General features: G+C 39.1%; 1 protein-coding gene across 6 annotated transcripts in view; it reads left to right on the forward strand.

The window, feature by feature from the left end:
- NDST2 (N-deacetylase and N-sulfotransferase 2) overlaps positions 1-14454 on the forward strand; it is a 141788-nt gene that overhangs the window by 16439 nt on the left and 110895 nt on the right. For all 6 annotated transcript variants that reach the window (XR_010884719.1, XR_010884721.1, XR_010884722.1 and 3 more), the window contains exon 2: positions 11566-11645. The gene's annotated coding sequence lies outside the window, so the exon portion shown is untranslated. The remainder of the gene's footprint in view (positions 1-11565; positions 11646-14454) is intronic.

The raw sequence follows: 14454 nt of genomic DNA on the forward strand, positions 1-14454 counted from the left end.
CTATTTCAAGAGTGAGCTTAGTTTTTGTGCCACCTGTAATTGCAAGAGGTAAATTACTGTCTATGCAAGGCTTCTCAACTGGGCAGAGGGTCATACATGTTCTATCAAAGCTTTCAGATCCTAGAGGGGAAGCCATCAAGTACACTGATTTAAGGTTTGGTTGTAGCTTCTGTCAGTAGTTCTGGCCAGATTAGGATAGAAGATGCACTTCATGACAGGCAAAAGGATACAGAAATGCCTTACTCATCCCTCCCTAACAGTTTGTGGTGGATGAAGAGGACAAATTGCCATATCAGAATTTAAAAGTGGATTGTTTAGTATAATTCTTCCTTTTTGTCAGTTAGCTGATTATCTTGTTTAATTAACTTTTAGGTATTGTTTGACCTGTTTTTATACATGCCAGTTTCTTAATTCTGTAAATCAGCAGCAGGAAGCAAGGCAATCTTCACATCCCACAGTTAGGAGTGAGGTCTGACGGCAAGTTCGGAAGAACAGTACTCCAGCGAGCAGCTGATTCATACAGCTGTTACGCTTGTTCCCACCATCAAGGGAAGAATGCCTCTCTAGTAACCGGCAGTGATAATTATGCTGACACATACTCAAGAAAGCCAGCAGCCCTTTAAAAACTCTGTATTTACTATGGTTCTTGGTGATGATGTTACTTTCACAGTGGGCCTGTGGTCCTGCTGTTTCTAGGCCGTGCTTTTCGAGCTGTGAGAGGTGCCCAGCGTTCTGCTCTGTAGCCCCGGTACGGGGATATGGAAGGTTTAGTACTGCGGGCTGCGCAGAGTGCTGCGGTGAAGAAACATGACCTCAGCTGCAGATGTCTATGCATCGCCAGTAACATTCATACAGATTACAGCATGTCTAAGAATTACAGTCATTGCAGAGTTCTTTTTATTTATGAAATAGTTTCTCTGTAAAGGAGATATTGACAATTTCTCATTTTGAGTAGTGATTCAGGACTAGGTAGCTTGCCATTGGCAGAAGGGGAGACTGTCAATGATATTGGAAAGTAACAAATTCAGTTCTGAAGAAAGGAAATATATTTCATTCAGTGCACAATTAGTTTGTGGAATTCACTGCTGCAGTACATCACTGGTGCTAAAATTTATTGGAGTTCAGAGGTAATCTTTCTGTGTTATGGGAGTAGTAATTGTTATATAGACAAATCCTGCAAATGAAAACAAACTTCTAAAGCCTTTTGGAAAGGACAGACACCTGCCTTTATCTTAAGGTAATCTCTAAGTGTAGGGGCTAAGAAGGACTATTTTTCCTGAGGATTATTCTACAAATCTGTCTTCAAGGCAGTCTTCTGCTATTCTTGGAAATATTGGGGACTAGACAGTGTAGATGTTAGGATACTGATGTGAGTGAGTTTCAGGCCAAATTCAGAATGACATTTTTGTACTTTAAATAATTATAATTCTTGCCAGACCATAAAACAACTATGAAGATCCCACTCAAAACAAGGTGTTATGTTCAGATGATCACACTGGTGATAAAACGTTAGGTAGAAACATATTTTGTAATCTAGGCAGGATATTTAAGATAAATACAAGCTTTTGATGAGGTTGAGGAACAATGGCGAATTTTTTTGGAGATTATCTTCAAGTGCTGTAACAAATACATCTAGCTGTTATTTGTACATGGTTCTGGCATACAGCAGTACATCTTCAACCTTCAGATCATGTTCCATTTAAACAAAATCCAGTGTTATCTCATTTTGGACTGAAGTCTGTCTGCTGTTGTATTTGTCTAAACCTTTGTCCTTGTTCAAAAACTGAAGAGAGGTTGGAAGCCTCTGCAGTTGTCTGTGCTCAACCCTTGCTCCATGAGAGTGTGAGTCAGAAGTGGGCAGCTGTGTTTTGGTCCTGCTGGCCAGGTATTGTAAAGGGCAAGTTGAATAAGGCTGATTGAGAGCTTTTCAGGGAGCCCGTTGGTGTTACTTTGTCATTTGCACGTATAAAAAGGCCTTGTATTGCCCAGTCCTACCCTGTCACACCTGAAGTTTTGGGCTAGCCTAGTACGAAGCAACCCTGACTCAGAGTTTCTGGGTTTGTGGCACTGATGCTCTGTTGTGATATCAGGTCTTGGCAGAGCTAACCGTATCTTTTCTGTTCAAATTGCTTCTGAATAAACATGTAATACCACAAGCTAGAATGAGAGAAACTGAACTGGTGGGTTATGACCACAAACACAAAAGTAATTTTAAAACAGTCATTATGTCTGTCCTCCCAAATGATTAGGTTTCTTTTTGTTTTGTGTGCAAAAAGATAATCTTTAGATCCTTACTGTTGTTTTTCTTTGTAAGTCCCAGTTTAAAAAAAAAAATCATTTGCTTCATGCATTTGGAATTTACATTTCATGAGCAAAAAGACAAGTCAACAAACATGCTTGCTTGCTGGATAAAATACTGTCTCTCTATTAAGGAATTATTATTGGCTATCCATCCAAACATAAAATACCAATAAATTAATTAATGATATCAGTGTGCCACTATTTAATGTTATCTTTTGATTGTGTGAAAACTGAGAAAGATTTGTCAACAATAAAATACCTAAAAAGAAACTGATTAAAGGAAACCAAGCATCATAACTTTAGGCATTTTTTTGCATTTACACATTTGGCATATGCATTTGCCTTTTCACCTGTGCATTAGAGTTTCTTTGGCCTAAGCTCCATGCACTTTTCTGTTGCAATGTTAGATATATTGGACCCTGTGAGAGGCGTGACTGACCTGATGTGATATCATGGTTTATAAATAGCAGTAGAAAATCAGGGCGTACTCTTAGGCAGAACTGAGCAGGGTTATTTGGAGTTAGGCTGGTGGGCCAGGACTGTCAGGGTAAGGGATGCAGCTGCCAGGAGCTGTGGTGCGCTGGGAGCTGTTCGTGATCTCGGGACTAGAAGAGCAGTGGTTGCCCTAGATCGGCTTCATGCACTTGGCTTGCGGAGGAGGGAACAGGGAAGCGTAAAATGAGGAGATCAGCACAGCTTCGCCTAATGCTAAACATGGTGCCTTCTGTTTTTTTTGTTTTTTCTCATCACAAAATTTGCTTACTGTGTATTAATTAGGTAAGACTTCTTGCTACCTCCTTGGTTTGTATTATCTCAGTCTCAGTGATATGATGTGAACCACGTTAGATAAAGATTTTGCATGTAGGCTGTTGGGAGAATACTTTGCAAACTGAGAGAAGAAAAGCCTTTTCATAAAACTGTCCTAATAGAATGCATTTAGAAGCCAAAGGCACCTTTGTATAATACTTGTTAGTTAAGAATGATGATTTATTTTATAATGTACTGGAATGAAATTAATGCTGCTAAAGAGTTATATTTTCTGTATAGATATGTAATATTCTTATAATTGTCCTCTTTTAGCCTATGGTTGTTGTGCACAGTGCTTTATTGCCATCTGTCTACTCTTATTCCTCCATTTTCTTCATATCCTGTTCTTTGTCCTCAAAGCTGAAATTAAAATTTTAGCCTTGGTTACATATAAAACTAGGAATTCTATTTTTGGTGTCTTGGAGAATAAATTTGTTCTGATCCAAACCGAAAGATTATCCGCTTTCTTGTGATTTCTTGTATGCTATGGTTGAATTGATATTGGCCATGTGTTAGTGCATGTGTGGCTGGAAAGGATGTGTAGAAGTGAGAGGCAGAAGCTGGTATTTTCTTTCTCTGTGATTTTTAAGACAGAAACTAAATATAGTGAGTGTTAAGCAGATGGCTATGTTGTCGCATAATAAATATTTGAAGAAAATTAAATTATGTCGTGCCTGTTTGCTGACGACAGTTTCAGCCCCCATAGTAACAGTAGTAGTAATAATAGGACTGAGGATTTACAGTATATTTATTTTTTAATTATCAAAGTGAGATACCTAGGAAGGTTGTATAAGGAGACTTTTTTTGTGGGAAAGATCGAGCGATGTGCTTGAGGTCACCCAGCACGTCAGTCAGGCTCTCAAACGAGAATGCAGGTCCCCTTGATTTCGAGACAATAGGTTTCAGTCTTAAACCATGCTAACTTGCAAGTACTTATTTGAGCATTTCCTTCAGAACTTTATTGTTTGTTGCTGGCTTTTTTTTTTTAATTCCAACCTAATTGTTTATAAATGGTAACTTGCCAAGAGTAGATAATAAAAACAGACTTGCATTCCTGTCCGATGTACTTCAGCAACAGGCTTGCTATGAAAAAACTGTATCAAAGGCCCTCCTGAGAGTTTTGCTGTGAGGAGGAGAAGGTGATGGGATGCCAGAGAGATCATGAAGACTCAGCTGAAATGAGAGGTTTTATTTATATAGCTAGGCTTCATCTAGTTGTACTAATAGAGTACAAGCATTTCTTTTAGATAGAGGGGATGGATTCTGTCTTTAGCCGACATTAGTTTACTCCTCTTTCTGGCATGAGCCAGAAAATCCCACTGGCATATAACTGTTCATGTACATTAGCTTATCTTTGCTGGGAGGACTCTTTTGTTTTCTTCTGTAAATCATTTTGATATTGCTGTATGCGAGAGATGCAGAATGAGAGTAAGAACTATAATGTCACTCAAGGGTGAGAAGTATGGACAGCAGATTGGATCTGCAGCAGCAGAAGAGTTGATCAGGCCCATGGTCCACCCTCTTTTTGCAGTACTCTGCAGATGTGGTGGAGTTTATGATTTGTCTCAGTTAGCCATTCCTGGCCAATTTTTGCTGATATTTTATTGCCCTCTGACTGGAAGTACTTGTATCAGTAATAAAAATGGAGTTGGCTCTTAACACATGGCACATGGTGGGAGTAGTTTGCTTGCTTTATTAAAGTAGAAAGTATAATCTGTAGCGTGACTGGCATATTTTTTATTTGCTGGTGAGAGAACAAGACCTGGGATTCTTCAGTACCTCTGTAAAAATTTGTCATATGCTTCAGCTTAAAGATATGTTAAGAGCAACCTGAGCTCTTACATGCATGGTTGGTCCTGCTGTGTGATGCTAACATAAAGTGATTAGAAAGCTATCATTAATATAAAATGAACAAAATAGGTCCTAAAAGTACCTGGTTAGATACTTTTGCTGTGTGCCCCCACACACATCAGTACTTTGCTCTTTTGTTTGCTTGTTGCAGCTTGTGCTTTGCTGTAATCCTGTGTTAGGCTTTTTACTAAACTGTGTCAGTGTAATGTTGATGCTCTTTTCTGCCAGTTTCCTCTCTATGGAGTCTCCCCTATTCTTTGAAATGAATCCATAGCAATTCTTCTCACATCATTCGTAACCTTCCCTAATATGTTGCCTTGTGTGCATCTTTGATCAAATGCTTTCTTGTCTTTGCAGCTTCTTTCAGTATGCAGTCATTTTTAGTTTCAGTGTGCTGTGTTACTCTCCACGGTAAGTATATAACTTATAACACTGTGTTGCATAAAGGAGGGCTAAACATCTCTACAGAAGTCCCTTGCTTTTTAACATCCCACTAGCGTCTTGTAATGGATTTGTTGGGGCTCTGGAGAGATGTCTTTTTCTAACCTAGTTTTTGGCTCAGCTGTTCTCTTTTCCATCATTTCCTACAGTGTTTCTGATTTTCATATATGCTCACTTTTGATGCCGCTGTTACTTCTTTTTCCATGCTTTATTCAAGTACAGAAGCAAGCGCCTGTGGTGGTTTGGTGCTGTTTCTTCAGTTAATCCTCTATTTCTCGAGCTTTGTTGACATATAGAAGTGCTGTACTTTAACTCAAGGTATGATGATGATGATGATTATTGACTGTTCTAGCAGCATTCCTTGATACTTTTTTTTTAAGGGTGCAGTAACTAAAGCAATTTTCTAGCTGTCGTGACTTAACAACCAACTGCTAGTTGTTGGACCACAGTAACTATGTTCTTAGTTTACTTCAGGTGTGAAATAAATGTCTTGCTGAAACCATGTCTGTGTGTAGGCCTTTGGTATGAACTGTCAGGGAACGAGGAACGAAAACAGTGATACGGGGTTCTTAAATTTGGCCCAGTAACGAATGAATTCCCAGATGTAGCAGTAGGAGAGCATTCCTTTCTGGTTCTCGGAGAACTGTTCAGTATCGATCAGCGCTAGCACTGCCAGGGATGGCAGGGAGTGTTAGGTGCAAGCATCTTACGTCAGTGTTAGCTGGTGGCTATGGGGAAAGGTAAGCAGGAGGATTGCTTTGTGGCTAATACGCTGTAACTGGAATTAGAAATTTTGACTTGGCTCCCTTGCTCTGCTGTTCATGTGAACTTTGGCAATTTATTTTCATTGCTGCCTCAGTCCTGTTTTTGTCAAATCAGGATGATATGTCCCTTCTAATAGTTGTCTGCCCTCTCTGTTTCTTTTGAAAATTATGTGGGATATGGACTGTCTTTTATTAGATATACAGAAATAATGATTATGTATACAGATGTATTTGTGTGCTTGTGTATGTGTTTGGATAGATACATAGTATATGACAGTCCTAATCTTGGCTGAAGCCTTTTGGTGTGTGCTGTAATGTAAATAGCAATGAGAATATAGTTGAAACAAAAATGATGTGATGCTTTCTCAACGGTTTGGTCAGAAAATACAGCTTCCTGTTTTAACTGCAGGTGGTATTTTGGGGTCTTGGCATAAATACTGTCCAGTAGCTTTCAGAACTCATAGGTAGTTGCATAAAAATATATGAGAAGAATTTCCATCTGTCATTTCTCAACTTTGTTTCTTTGATATTGTATTTCTTAATATCATAAAAGCCAGTCTTCTTTTTTGGCTTACTTTGAGTCATAAAATGCACTTATGAGAAGAAAAAAAAGGAGAAGATGAGAATGCTGTGTCCAGTCACAACAGTGATATATGTAATACAGTGTTCTGGTTCCAGTAGTACCTGATGACCAGATGTTTTGGAGGAAGTGATAAAATCCCCACAATGGACAATTATGTAATTATGAGTGACAGTTTCAAAAGCAGTTAAGAGATCCCACACATCCACACATCCCACTGAATGCAATGAAGGCAATGAGATCAGGAAAAAAAAAAGTTCTCTGCTTTTTGAAGGATAAATGCCAATCTCCCTTGTGTTTGTAGTAACTAAAGATGACTTTTATTTTTGTATATATTACTAGCTCTTACCAAAATATTGCTCTGATAATGGATTACATAAATTGCATGCTTACATTTCACAATACTGCATTGCTTTTCTCCCCTAATTCTTCTTTTCCACTTTATATAAAACACACAGTGAAATTAAAAGTCAGGTTGTTGTTGCTTAAAGTAAACAACTTGTTTTGGCAAGTAGTAGGCTTGTGGAAGTGAAGCAGGGGTTGTAGTGGATCATGTGGTTGAACAGGAGTCAACAGTGCAAATAATGTCTCTGAAGGATCCCTGCATTTGGTGTGTGTAGGGTAATCTTTCCCTCTGCTGCCGACTGGAAAGATGTCAGCTGGGATGCTGCAGCTGCTTTTGTGCACCGTACTTTAGGAAGTTCAGGAGAAAGCAATAGCAATGAAAATGTGGCCTGCAAGGAAATAATAACAGAGTCAGGGTTATTCAGTCTGGAGAAGATAAAATAACTTGATTTTTTTAGTGTGCTGCAAAGAGAAAAAGAATAATCTGTCCTTCATGTTAACGCAGGATAAGACTAGAAGTAAAGGGCTTAAATTGCAGAAATGGTGATTTAGAGTAGGCATTAGGGAAAACTTTTGAACAGCACAAGTAGTTAGGTGGTAGGCTGGATTGCCTAGGGAGCTTGTGGAGGCTCTGTCATAGAAGATTTTAGCAAAGATAACAGGCAAGCATGTCAGGAATGCTTTAGGTGTCACTGATGCTATCTGAAAAAAGTTCCTTCCAGGCCTGTTCCCTGTGATTGTAAGGGTACTGAACTTATTTCTGTATAGCTTCTCTTCAGATTTATGCATATATTTTGCCCCGATAATTTTCATTGCATTTCCTTGAGCATTTTTCTTTCTGCTTTATACTGTTTCGGTCAAGGTGGACTGAAAGACATTCAGGGTGAAAGTATAATGTTAATGTATATAATGTCAGTATTATTTTGTCCTAACTGTCTTATTTTTAACCACTGTTTAATACTACTAATCCAGTGACTATTTGCACTGACACACAACATATATTCTTATAGAGTTGCCACAGGGAATTTATAGCTCATAATTAAAGACCTCTTTCTGTTTCTTATTTCCTTGTCATTTTTCGTGTTGCTCTGGCCCCAAACTGGCCAAGGGCTGTCTCTGTTACAGTCTCCTAAACTAATCCACAATCTCCTGTCTATTTATCAACCTCACTAAAAGTTGTATGTAGTTGACATTTTATTTCAGTTTGCTTTCTCTTGCAAATATTTAACAACAACCTGAAAGAAAATAGATGCTAATCTTTGAGAACTCCACAAATACCCTTCTTCCACGCTCAAAACTGATCAGGGATTCCTGCTTTCTTTCTTTTTGCCAGTTTCCCGCTTGTGACAGTACTTTGTTCTTCCTGCGTGCACAGTGACTTGAGCAGCCCTTTGTGAAGGGCTTCGCAAAATCTTTTGGCAAAGTTCAAATAAACAATGTGTTCTTGTATTCCTTTAGCCCATAGTTATTTTTAATCCCTGAAAGAATTCGGCTCCTTAACAGATCTACCTTGTGTTCAATTCATCTTGTCCCCTCAACTATGCAGAAATCTTCAATCTGCGCATGCTCAAAATGATTCTCCTTCCTTCTGTTCTTGAGAAGACTTTGGGTTTTTACAGACTTCCCAGTTCACAGGAATTCAGGTTTGCTTTCCTATGTTGAGGCGGTGCCTGCAACTGCAAACACAAGACCGGTATCCACTGGGTATTTTTCAGTGGCATAAATTCTCACACATTCTCACTTTTCTCTTGTCCCTGCATAACATCAGTAATGGTACCATTATAAGTATTTGTGCATCTTTGAACTGAATAAAAAGAGGAAAAATAGCTGGCTCCTCACAGTATATGCCAATAGAGCAGAAGCAGCCTGACAAAGCGACTGTGCAGCTGGGTAGGGTGTGGAAGGGAGGAGAAGGAAGGGAGATAAATGCCTTCTTTTGATGCTGCTGTTGGCGGCTTAACAGTGTATCATACGTGGCTTAAGATATGTCAGATTGTCTGTTGTGATTTTGTCCTTTTACATTAGGTAATTAGGCTGAGAGTAGGAAATTTGCAACAGAAAGTTAGAGATGTAAACACATTCACAGTAGTGCTGAACATCATATCCAGCCACGTGGGGACCTTGTGTCATTGTATCTTACTGAGAAATGTTATGTTTTTATCATCTTTATTACAACTGTTTTTTTCCTTAATTAAACTAATAAGAGATGCTGAATGTTGGAGGTGAGTCAAATGTAGATGAAGAGGGGACAGTAACACAGAAGAACTAGAGATATTAGAAACAGGGAGAGTGTCGAAATTAGGTAAGGCTGTTTTGCAGGGAGGCATTGGAGAGGGTGCAGACTAGTGCAGTCAAAAGAGAGGTTAACATGAAATTTGTGTGTGTGTCAGGGCGAGAGTGAAGCTGGAAAAGCACTGGTACTGACAAGGAGCCTTGGGGGTGGCTGTGCAGCAGATTAATGAGTTTGCAGATGCATCATGGCAGCAAGAAACAAATTAATATGACTTTGGGCTATCCACATTATAGAGAAGTTCCTTCTTAAACAACTGAGAGAGTTAACTTGCTGAGTGTGCAGGCCCAAACATCTTGTTTCTAGACGGATGTAAACCAACTGAAGTGAGCTGAGAGAAGAACAACGAATGAGTACAGACCAAAAGGACTGACCGGCAAATATGCCTACCTTGGCTAAGTGATAACTAGAAGTGTAGTTGAGAGAAGTGATAACAGTCTACAAATATTTGAGAGGCACATACTTGAAAGATAGAAACTAATTAATTTAGCGAGGTAAGAAGGGACATACCTGGAAGCCAGGGAATGAGATTATGAAGTACATTAAAGTATGGGATAGCCTCCCCAACAGAAGAGTTGGAAGAAAAAATGTTATAACTGGTAGAAAGATTCAGGAAATAGTCTAACATCAAAGAGTCAGCTTTCAGATGAAAATAGATTGGATAATTTAATAAGTCTCTTTCACCCTTCTAATTTATGTTTGCTTTTGAGGTATTAAGGCAAGTTGGCAGCCTCTCTTAACTCTTTATTTTTGCTTCCCTCATGCTTCCTGCTGCTGTGAATCTACATTGTTGCGTACCGGTCAAGATGGTTAAGTCCAGTGGCATAACAGAAATAGAGAGGAAGAGGAAGGTGTTTAGATGCTAATCCTAGACATTGTCTTTCTTTAGAAAAATATATTTAAAAGAGGAGCATTAAAATAAACAGTATAAATGTATAAAAGGGGAGGAGAAAGGTGGAGAAACTTTGGGAGTGACTTTCTGGAGCACTGTCTTGCTACCTACTGCCTAAAAGCTGTAGCTGCAAATACACGGGAGAGGGCTGATACTGAGAGGCTCCAGTCACAGCTGTTGCACTGTTTTCTTTCTGTTGGACTTAGACAAGTGCTGGTGAGCGAGCTCCCAGACTGAGTTAACTATTTGTGTTAGACTCTGTCAACTATGGAAACCTGCAAGTGGTGGGACGGTAAGAGCAGGAGCAAAACCCTCTTAAAACAGAGGGAGGCGGCAGGGAATTGTTCCTTAATCGACCTAAGTGTATCTTAAATAGCAGCCAGAAGGTCAGTTTATCTGCATCTGAGAGAAAGGAGAATGTGTGGCTTGTGTGGTAGGGGAAACAGTGACGTGTTCGGATCCGCTGCTAGTGCCGGTTGCTTCTTTTCAGGACAGACTGGTGCCTATTAGGCTCTGGTGTGGTGAGGGCAGAGGGCAAGGAGGAGGAGGCGGCGAGGAAGCACCCGCGTGGAGCCACTGCCAGAGTCACCGGCTTGTGAAGGGAAGCATGTGGCCATGCTTGGCACTTGCTGGCTGACTGTTGTTGGCTTAAAGGCAGCCCTGGGATTGATTTGAGGAGATTATGTAAAGAATTTGGGAAGTGTACAAGTTTGGGGGTTTTCCTTTGCAAAGCATAAAAACTTGAACCTCAGTTTCCAAGCAACACTAAGAGAAAGCTAGTTTATGATGATACCTAGCATTTCTATGTGTTTTCTCTATATACAAACCATACAAGGATTTAAGCTGCTGTCTGAGCTCCAGTGTAGAGGACTTCAGCTGAGGGTGTGTTTTATCATTTTCATTATGGAGAAAGGTCTTCATGCGAAATTTAAAGCAGGGTTTTCAGCACTGTGATGCATACATTAAGAGCCGTGGAAGTTGTAACTCTCTTATTGGGGGACTGTCAACTCTTTAGCAAGCCCAGAACTTCTTGGCTTATTCTTTCCCTTCCTGCTTTTGATTTTATATATAATTTGGGATCTGTTTCAGTGACTAACAGATATTAGTTGCTGGGCTCTTAACAAGGCACAATAGTGTGTGCACTATCTTGTTGAATAGTTTGTGTTTAGAATAAAAGTGATTGTTTGCTGAGTCTGGGTGCAATGGTCTTGGTACTCATATAAAATAAAGTACTCGTTGATCTTTTTTTCCTGTGTCTCTCTAATCGAGACCCATTTTATTCTCCCTCCCCCAGGTGGAGGGAGCGCCTGTGAGCCAGGCGTTGTTGACTTTTGCTCTGCCTGCTGGCTGCTGAACAAAGGTGCTGCTGAAAAGGTAAGTGCTTAACTTCCATCCTCTTTGATGTAGATTTACATTCCCAGGAACTGATAAATTTAGACTTACCATACCTGTCACAGTAAACTGTATCCAGGTTTGAAATGGGGAGATTGTAATTTATCAGCTCATAAAATTGTGAGAGTCAGCCATCAAAGCACAGTTAGATTTCTGGTTTAGTGTAGATGGCATAGCGCTCTGCAGCACAGCAGACCAGGGAAGCTGAAAGGTTAAGTATGTTTCACCTCTTGAGCACAAGAGTAGAGATCTGAATTTAGAGCAGCGGAAATCTCTGAGACCCTGAAAATAAACAGTAATAAAGATATGGTACTTGCCCAGAGACCGCCATGGGAGGGCATGGCTGAGAGGACTGCTTGACTGCGCATAGTTGTGTGGGTTTCTTTATAAAATCTGATGTGTAACACATCAGGTATCTTCTGAAAGTAACAGAGGTACCTGAGCATTAGTTGAAAGAAAAAGAAAACACGTTTTTGTCAAATGGAGAAGGCTACTTATGAGATGGGGAGGGGGGTGAATTTAATCCCGTTGCTCTGCTGCGAGAAGGCGCTGTTGGTGCTTGAGCAGGAGTCTGTAGAAAGCTTTCCCTTCAGTCGGGGAAATCCCGTGTGCAAGACACACAAAGGTGCAGTGTGTGTGTGCGCGGGGGGGGTCATCTTGCAGGTATTTTTGATTTGCATTGAACAGTTTAAAACAAAAAAGCATTAGCACAGAAGAGAACATTTAAAAACATCACAGTGCTTTATGGTTGTGAAATAGGGTTTATGTTTCGTCTGCGTGCAAAAAAACCTGTGTCTGTAAGGGAGTATCAGTACTTTAAGGAAGGGTAGATGAAAGTAAATATGTGATACCATTAAGTTGTTATTGGTTTGTGTTTCATATGACTGCCTTAAGCATCACAAATGGGGATGTCACGCATAAGGCTTGTTCAGGAGCATCTGTAAAATCTTTACGCTGTCAGATGTTGTGTGTATATTGGTCTTCTGCAGAGAGTCTGCTTTATACATATCCTGTGTTTAAAAATACTTGTGCTCTCTACCTGAGCCTATAAAAACGCTGCATTAGAGTCATTAGCTTAATATTTTAGGAACTGGAGAGAGTCACTGATAAAATGTTCTAGAAACTTCCAAGTTGTAGTCTAATAGGCTTTTTTATACCCAATAAAGTGTTTAAAGTAAATATCTTGACTTTATAAAGAAAAATATCTTAGAATCTTCAAGATTAGAAGCAAATATTGTATATTCTGTTAGAAAGCTGGACTCTCACTCACACTTGACGAAACTTGAACATCTAGTTCTTTAATGTACTGAAATAGCTGGATTTAAATTTTATCAGCCACTGTTACTGTTTGCTTAATTTTTCCTGTAGTAAAGATTTTAATAGAAATATCACCATATTATACTGTTTCAGAGAATTGTGATTCTTCTATAATACATTTAATAACATATGTTTATATTACCTAAAATCACAATTTAAATATTGTCTTGTCTTGTAAGAAGCTGTGAAACACTTCTTGGGAGGGTTATGGGCATTCATTAAAAGGAACGAGGTCAGAAGGTACCCTTTCTGTAATTAAAAATTCTTACTGCAGTTTGGCTTGGTTTTTTGAATCCACTTGTTTTCAAAATCAAAGTGCTTTCATTGGCTCTTTGCCCGTGATCTGATCTGGAGCCTCTTCATCCTGTCTCAGAAGATTTGTGAGTTGATATCAAAAGCCCATATTAACGTGCAAGTATTGTATCACAACCCTGTTTTAGAGTTTATAGGAATACTTCATAGAATTTAGTGTACAGCAGGTGTTATACTTTTTTTTTTTTTTTTAACTTTCGTCATTTCAAAAGTGTCTTGCAAAACTTCATGGTACACCTTTGAAATCATGAAAGGCAAGAGCAAGGTATAGAAAGATTCCCTTACTGTTTTTCTGTATAGATAAATATGCCTAGTAGAGCAAGATCTTTTACTGTTTTGTGTTTCTTTTGCTCTACAACATCTATCCAAAAAGCCTTCCTGACTAGGAGACATAAGGACACTAAAATAAGTAGCATACTGGATGCAGATGCAACTCATAAACTAGTTCTGTGTGTCAGAACTGTGCCCTTGACTGATACTTGTCACAGCAAAATGAATTGAATTAGTTTCCAGTTGTGCTTGGCATGTTTCTTCTGCCAGAGGAAGTGCAAGGAGCAATCATGAGGAATATAATGTACAGAAAGATTTGCAAGCAAGCAAGAAGTTAGCTTAATAGCCAGAGGTGGCAGACAGGTGTGAGGATATGGCCTGAAAGAAGTCATAGTTATGAGGCTTTAATTTTATTAAATAATCATGAAGAATAATTCTCTATACCTGGGGGATTGTAGAGAATAATAATTTCCAATAAAGTCTACTTCAGCTATTCCCATGGTACTCTTGAGGCTGAGCATCTTTGGTCTTTTTGCCCTGAGCAGCTAAATCATGTGAGACTCAGTGGTACAACTGAATTGGTGGCAGCATTGCGTGGATTTTTTTTGTTTTTTTTTTTCCCCACTAAAACTTGCTATTGCAGACAAGACCCTAAAAGCAAGCAAAGCTCATATATTGAAAAGTGTCAGGGGAGTTACTGAGGATATCTGTATTTTTGTGGTTGTCCTCTAGAAGGTATGGATTCTTTAAAAAAAAACAAAAACAAAAAAAACCTTTCTATTTAAACCTTTGTGTGTGTATTTGTGTATATTTTTATATATGTGTAGATGTGTGTGTGTGCGTGTATATATATATATATATGAGTATGACTAGATACTCAGCCTTAGATAAG

This window comes from Apteryx mantelli, chromosome 7, assembly GCF_036417845.1.
Source record: "Apteryx mantelli isolate bAptMan1 chromosome 7, bAptMan1.hap1, whole genome shotgun sequence".
NCBI classification, from domain to species: domain Eukaryota; kingdom Metazoa; phylum Chordata; class Aves; order Apterygiformes; family Apterygidae; genus Apteryx; species Apteryx mantelli.